Source organism: Physeter macrocephalus, chromosome 1 (assembly GCF_002837175.3).
Source record: "Physeter macrocephalus isolate SW-GA chromosome 1, ASM283717v5, whole genome shotgun sequence".
NCBI lineage: Eukaryota > Metazoa > Chordata > Mammalia > Artiodactyla > Physeteridae > Physeter > Physeter macrocephalus.
The window spans coordinates 108,434,076-108,441,672 of NC_041214.2; the positions used below are offsets into that span (position 1 = coordinate 108,434,076).

Below are 7,597 nucleotides of genomic sequence, written 5' to 3' on the forward strand. Positions count from 1 at the left end.
ATATATGTTGCAACATAAAAATCACCCCCAAAACTTAGTGACTTAAAATAATAATATTATTTCCACTAATTCTGGGCTGATGGGTATCAACAGGATAGTTCTATTCCTGGCATTTTTAGAGATTATCAGCAATTTAAATTTGTTGAAAGGAGTTAATGTGTACTTCTACATATTATTAATGTGTAGTAATATGTGCTTCTACATATTATTAATGTAGAAGACTAAAATGGGATAAAAACTGATGTGGAGAAAGGAAATTAATAAATATGGCTGCTTTGGGTATGAAATCTGATGATCAAATAAACATTTAAAAATGATATTTCCCCAAGTGATTCATTTTGGCTTATATTAATAACAATGAGTTATTGAATCTGCTCTTATTGACAACACGTTTTGTATCAGTTTCCCTTCGAACAGCCTGTTGGCAACATCTATAAATGGGCATGTTTATTCTGTTTCCCACCCTAAATGCCCCAATATAGTTCTGTCTATTTAGTTATTATATATTATATATCACCTACCATCTTTACTCCAAAGCACTTTGTGGACAGAACACATTCAATCAAATGTAGGCTAGGAAATGCAGCTCTGTTGACTAAACTGATTCTTGAATTTCTCTCTAGGGCACAACCTTAAAGCACAACCTGAAGCAACATTTTGCTATTTAATTCATCAGCAGAAAATAGCTATGCTGAGATGAAATAAAATTAGGACTGCCTGAGTTAACATGGACATTCTGTATGGATAGTGATCAGAGTTTGGGTTACTCAGATACATTCTTAAGTAAGGAAACATAGGAACAATGTTCCCAAACTCAGGAATTATAATTGTAAACATACATTCTTATACTGTGGATGGAACTTATGCTTGTGGCTACAGGGTAGGGAAAAGAAGAAAATCAACATTGTTACAATAATTTTGGCACCTCTTTGAGGAACAAAGTTAGAAACTCAAATCAGGGTGTTCAGTATTTGAACCAGAATAGATCAGTCCTTGGATGCCCAGTCAGTGCTACTAACATTGCTTTTTGGAATTGCATTATTCCAGCTGGAGATTCTTCATGTCAGTTTAATCATGAGCCCATTGCCCTGACTTCTGCTATCATCACTTCCAAGTATTTATATAGCTTTGAAAGTATCTACATAGCTTTGCATTTCCCTCACTTTGGGAAAGCTGAGCCAATTTTTTATTAGCTTCTATTGTTTCCAAATGTTCAGCACTGAATTTAATTGTGTAGAGGGAGTGGCTTTAATGCTTGATACTAACTACTATCAGCACTATTCTGTAATCTGGTTCTTATTTGCCTCTCCCATGCTCCTTAATAATAAACTTTATACCTTGCAATCAAATTACTAATTTAGTCACCACCTTAGCAGCATGAGCAAAAAAAGAGAGAGCCAGTGTTCTACATTTCAAGAAATAGATCTTGAAATGAAAGTCCTACTGTTCAACTGATATCTTGCTTCTACCCCCTGCCTTTGTACTTTGTTATAGACAAGTGGCTCCACCATATATGATTCTTCATCCTAGGCCATGTAAGCCTGCCATAAGTGGAAGCCCACAAAAATACATTGTGATGGCAACTTCAAAGAGGATTGTATCCTGCTCCCACTGAGACATAATATAAAAGAAACAAATATATATATATATATATATATATATATATATATATATATATGGAGAGAGAGAGAGAGGGAGATAAAACAGCAGAGAGAGAATTCACGCTGGTAAGATGATAAGATTTTGTACTCTCCTTTCTGAGGTTCCACTGGGTATAAACAGGAACCATTTAAAACCTAATGCAAGTTCATTGATTTTTTTTGTTGAATATGAGACTGCATGCTTATCATCATCTCTGGCTCTAATTACTTTCAGTGGTTTACTATAGTTTTCCAGTTCAAGTGCTACAATAAGTTAGGGAGTACCAAACAGGCCCTCTTAAAGTCTTGAAGGTTTAAGAGAGAAATCTGGATATGAACTAAAAACACTTATGATGGACAATTTCTATGTCTACCTTACCCTGTTTACTGCTCAATCATTTATTTTATTTTTTTTTCATCTCTGAAATTTATTAGAAGGCTGTTTTAAATGACAACTTCCAATTCTTCCTTAATTTGCTTTGTCACCAATTCCAGTTATAACTCTATTTACATATAACAATAAATCTTGCATTGATCTTTGCATCCTATTTAAATTGTTCTCATCAGGCCATTCCAGTGAATGGAAGTGTGACTGTGCTGTTGCACGTTGACCAGCATTATTGAACAGGGGTAGAGGGGGGACCAGGACAGAGGGAGCCCACTTCACAGGTACGGGTGGGGAGCCGGCCTCCCTCTCCTCTGGCCCCCACCAAACTCACAGTGATAGGCACCTCACTGCCTTGCCCTTCAAAAAGGGTGAATAAAGAAATCCCTCCCAGTCCAAGAAATAATCTGGACTTCCATCTTCAACAGGGTTGAGATTTCCCCTACTCTTCCTGCCCCCTGATCAAACCCTCAGATCCTAAGGCTTCCTAGGTGCTGGTCCTGCCCTGACCTGCCAAAGGACTGTCTCTCCATGATCAGGGCCCTTCTGCCTTCTTGCCTTTCTTCTGTCACCAGTTCCGAGAGGAATTTCTTTGGACAGACACGATGCAGCATCAAGAAGGGTCACTCCCACGGCCCCCTCCTTCCTCTTCCCACCCCACCTCACAGGTGTTGGGAAGGTGCAGTCAACCAGGAACATAAATATGAATAAAAAATGAACTTGAAAATGACAGGCTATTAATTAAACAATTCTATAAAAATAGTTAGGACGTAACTCTGTTCAAATAAATACGAAATAAATAGGCTCCAAGCAGTGTGATACGTTACATCGGTGGCATGTGAGGCTGGTCCCACTTTGCCCCAGTTGGGATTGGACACAAATCCCCAGGGTGTCAGAAACAGACTTTAATGCAGTCAGCCAAGCCATTGGCTCTCTTTGTCTTCCCTCTGGAAGAAGAAAACTTGTACATTTGTCCAGCTTGTCTTTCTGAACAAAACCCTTTCTCCAATGATACATAATTAAGGCCTTGAACACCTTTTCCTTCTCTCACCAGGGCGTGCAGACTCAGGGCAGAAACTGCCCTTCTTGCTTCAACACAATGTCCACTGCCCTCATGCCAGCGGGGAGGGAGAGGGAATTAGTTCTGAGCTGGTGTCAGTCCTGACAGAGGCCGGGGCCAGCTCAGAGCCCCAAGAGCCCCCCGCAGTAGGCAGCAGAGGCCCTCTAGGTTCCAGGACCCATGAAGCCACGCGCCAGGACACCAGGCAGCCTTGCCCTCGTCATGCACACGGGGATCCAGGTGCCCGTCTGCGGGGCAGCTCAGAAGCCAGACTCCTCCCTCTTCCCTGCCAGTGGCTGCGCTGCCAGTTGGGAAGTCAGGCTTAGGTCGGGTAGAACTACCCTTCCCCATGGACTGAGCGGAGAGGAGCAGCGTGGGGAGTGGGCTGTGGGCCCTCCTCCTACCATTTAAAACAGCAGCAAGGAAGGAAGCAAGGTGGGCCCGGAGGCGCCCTGAGCCAATGGTCTGGCTGCGAGATCGCGATGGAAGAACTAAGCCAGCTTCCCAGCCCAGCTATTCGGCAGGCACCGCAGGAAACGTCCTGTCCCCACACGTGCGAGCCTGTGTTCTGCTGAGCCCTGGACCCTGAGGAACACCCACAGGTCTTCCCTGGAATGACGACAAGGGTCAGCCAGGGTCAGCAGGACAAACCCCGTGGGCCTGCCGGCTCTGCCCTCACCCTTGCAGGTGCATCCTAGGGTTTTCACAGCTTGGCTTAAGTCAGCTCAGTGTTGGCACATTCACAGAATGAGATGGCTACACATCCTGGGGCTGCAGGCCTAGGATCAGCGAGTCCGCGGGCGGGCTGGCCTCCCTCCCGTCACCGCGACTGCACACCTAGGGTGATCTTCAGGTTCTCGTACACCACGTAGCTGATGCTCAAGGCTGGAATCACCCTGAAGTTGGGGGCCAGCCCCCAGTACAGATCAAAGGCCCCCTCGGTCCGCAGGATCTGTTTTGAAGAGGCTGCTCATGGTCACCTCCGGAGAGCCCTCAATGGAGGCTTGGGCCTGCATCCGGGTCCTGACCAGGGCCAGTGGGTAGCTGGCCAGCTGGCCACAGGCGCTTGACACGGTGCCACAGGCCAGGAGCACAAACACACTGGGGTGTGTGCTGTTCACTGCGTAGCGCTGCAGCCAGGCATTCTTGAGCATGTCGTAGACGGCCAGGTCTATCCCAGCGTAGGGGATGATCCCCAGCATGTTGGGAATGTAGCCTTTGTAGAAGGCGGCCATGCCCTCTCTGGCTAGGATCTTCCTGGCACAGTCCAGCATGCCCGAGTACTGGCCTGTCTTGCGCAGGGCCATGCGGGTCTTCAGGACCTCCATTGGGTAGCTGCTGCTCTGGGCGATGGCCCCTGCCAAGGACCCTGCCACAAGCCTCTCGCGAATCTTCAGAGTCTCTTGGTCACTCCCAATGAGACGCTTGATATGCGTCATAGGCCGTGAACTTGGTGGCCAACCCGGGGGCAATTTTGAGGACGTTGATGCCGTTGCCACGCCAGAATGATTTGGCCCCTCCTGCTCGAATCATCTGGGTGAAGCCACCCACGATGCACATGTTGTTCCTGCGGGAGGCGTGGACCTGCATGAGCACCTTGAATCTGTCCAGGGGGTCTGTGCAGGTTCTCGATACAGCCCCCGCCCCACCGCCAGCCACCAGGTGTCTCTACCACATCCCTGTCTGCCTCTCCTCCACCCGTGAACTCATCGGGAACCGTCAGATTCTCACCCACATCAAAGATCGTGGAATGCTTCCAGTACAGGATGATCTCAGGGATGTTTTACACGGGATGCAGGAGGCGGTAGTCTCGCCACTCGTTCCAGTCGATGGTCGTCGTACCATTCTTGTCCATGCTCTTGAGGATTTTTTTCTGCCTGCTGTTCAGATGTCTTGACTCCCAGGTCCCGCAGGGACTGCATGATCTCCTGCGCGCCGATCCGTCCATCATTCTTCTTGTCCAGACTCTTGAATACCAGCCTCAGTTTCTTCTCGTGATCTTGGAGATAATGGGCAAACTCTTCAAAGTCTAGCTGCCCATCGAGGTCTTTGTCGCCAGCTTGTACAATTTTCCGGAGCTCGCCCTCTGTGCGGTGCAGTCCCAGGAGCTGAAGTCCCACGGCCAGGTCGTTGACACACAGGCGGCCTTCGCGGTTGACGTCGAGAGTCTGGAAAAGGCTCCAAAGGCGCAGCCGGTGGTCTGGGCCCCCGCAGACGGCGCCGCCACAAGGGTCCACGGACGCCGGCGATGAGGCGGACGACTAGCTGGTGGCTGCGGCGTTGGCAGCGGGGAAGCCATGCAGCGGCACAACACACTGCTCACCATCGGGCGCGAGGCAGGGGTGACGGGCCGGAGGAGAGAGCGCGGAAGACACGCAGGTGTCCTCAGTGCCGTAGCGTGGACTCCAGGTGCCGGCAAGCTGGCGGGATGGGCAGCTTCTGGGTGCTCAGTCATTTAAATGTCTTGTCTTTCATCTGTCTCCAATACATTCCCCTATGTAGGGTAATTAAATTACAGTATTTTGACCACTCCATAACTGTGCTGTACCTATGGCAAAAACTTCATTCTAGATACCTTATTCATTAGACCTTCTATTTTGATTCTGTCCAATATTAGTTCCACTTTTTAATTAAATTTCATGCTAAATGACTCTCTTTATCAGTTAGTTGAGAGTAACAAAAACATGATGTATCATACAATTTTGAAATTTAATAATTAAAACATCTGGAAATGCTTTTTTTTTTTTTTTTATTCAAGAGAATCTAAAACCCCATTAGGAAACTTTCTTTTGTCTGACTAATGATGTATAAGAACAGTGAGAGTCATGGGTGATGGATCCTCTTGGAAGAAATCAATTACTGTCTCATCCACTCTTTCCCTGAGGGAATAGAATGAACGTCAGTACAATTCCAGTCGGCACAAAACCTTGCAAAATGTTTCCCTTTTCTTGCTAACATTTGAAAATGTTTCAAGTAAAAGAAGGCACTAACCCTGATGTTTGTGTAATTTCTCTCTTCTTGCCTTTCTTTCACTGGATCACAGAAGCAATGCAAATTTCACTGGATTAATATGATACAGTTATTATACTCTGAAATGTTTAATTTACCCTCATTGTAAGAATTTGAGAAATATTTAAATTTTCTTTTCTAAGCTGGTTTGAAATCCAATAAGATAACTCTGAAGTAAATTTAACATTTTTAATTTGTGTGAAAAATTTGTCTCTTGCTGATGGGGTTGGTGACAAAAGAGAAATGACAAACTAATGTCTCTTATTCCTTAATTATTGTATCAGCCATCAACTGTCTTCCTCAAGCTCGGCCATAGGCTAAAGCTGTAATGTTAAAATCATAAATATCCTGTTTTTGGCACAAAAAGTCCTAAAACAGTAGTGGGGAGGGGCATTAACTATTCTCTTACCCTGCACAACAATTTGGTGTAGGTCCAACTCAAGCAAGCTATCACCTACTCTCCCTGGCCAAGCTTATCTGTTCACTCTGAAAAAATTATGCTCCTCAAAGACCATGAAGCTTCCCACTGAACTTCATGTGATGTTTAAAACCAGTCCAAGTGGTGGTAAAAAACTAAAAGAACTTTACATGTTAGATAGATGAATGAGTAAAGGAGATTTCTAATGCAAACAGAAGTACTATGAGTAGGTAAACTGGAGAGTAGCTACACTGCTAATAAAGTCATACAAACTCAATTGAAATAAATGAGACTGCTCTAGGTCACCAGTTTGCAACCTCTGGAGAATAGGCACCTTTTTTGTTTTTTTGCGGTATGCGGGCCTCTCACTGTTGTGGCCTCTCCCGTTGCAGAGCACAGTCTCCGGACGTGCAGGCTCAGCGGCCATGGCTCACGGGCCCAGTCGCTCCGGCACCTTTTTTGTTTTTTTGCGGTATGCGGGCCTCTCACTGTTGTGGCCTCTCCCGTTGCAGAGCACAGTCTCCGGACGTGCAGGCTCAGCGGCCATGGCTCACGGGCCCAGCCGCTCCGCGGCATGTAGGATCTTCCCGGACCGGGGCACGAACCTGCGTCCCCTGAATCGGCAGGTGGATGCTCAACCACTGCGCCACCAGGGAAGCCCTGAGGCACCTTTTAAGAAACACTCATCTTAAAAGATTCCCAGAGTGGAGGGGGAAATTTCCATGGTTACAAATGTTGGAGAAGCTCTGCACAAAATACATCTTCTTTTGCAGATTTGTAATGTATATCAAACACATTAAAACACCAGTCTCCAAATGGGGTACATCAATATCATAGGGTGCACAAGATAATTCAATAGGAGGTAGTAAGGAAACTTGAGAACATTTTTTAATATTTATTTTTGTAATATTTCTATTTCATTTTATTTTTGTGTGTTTTATAATGTATATAACATTATCACAACAGTGAGTTATTCAATTTACATGTGAATGCATACACTTCTATTGAGAATAATGCTCAATTGTTCAGATGTATGAAGAAAAAATTTGCACACTTCATTAATCTTAGAACTTCTGTAGTAAAAC

At 45.4% G+C, this 7,597-nt stretch overlaps 1 pseudogene; it reads right to left on the bottom strand.

The window, feature by feature from the left end:
* Positions 1–3,905: 3,905 nt before the first annotated feature.
* On the bottom strand, positions 3,906–5,411 carry LOC112063993 (calcium-binding mitochondrial carrier protein SCaMC-2-like; annotated as a pseudogene).
* Between the last annotated feature and the right edge of the window lie 2,186 nt (positions 5,412–7,597).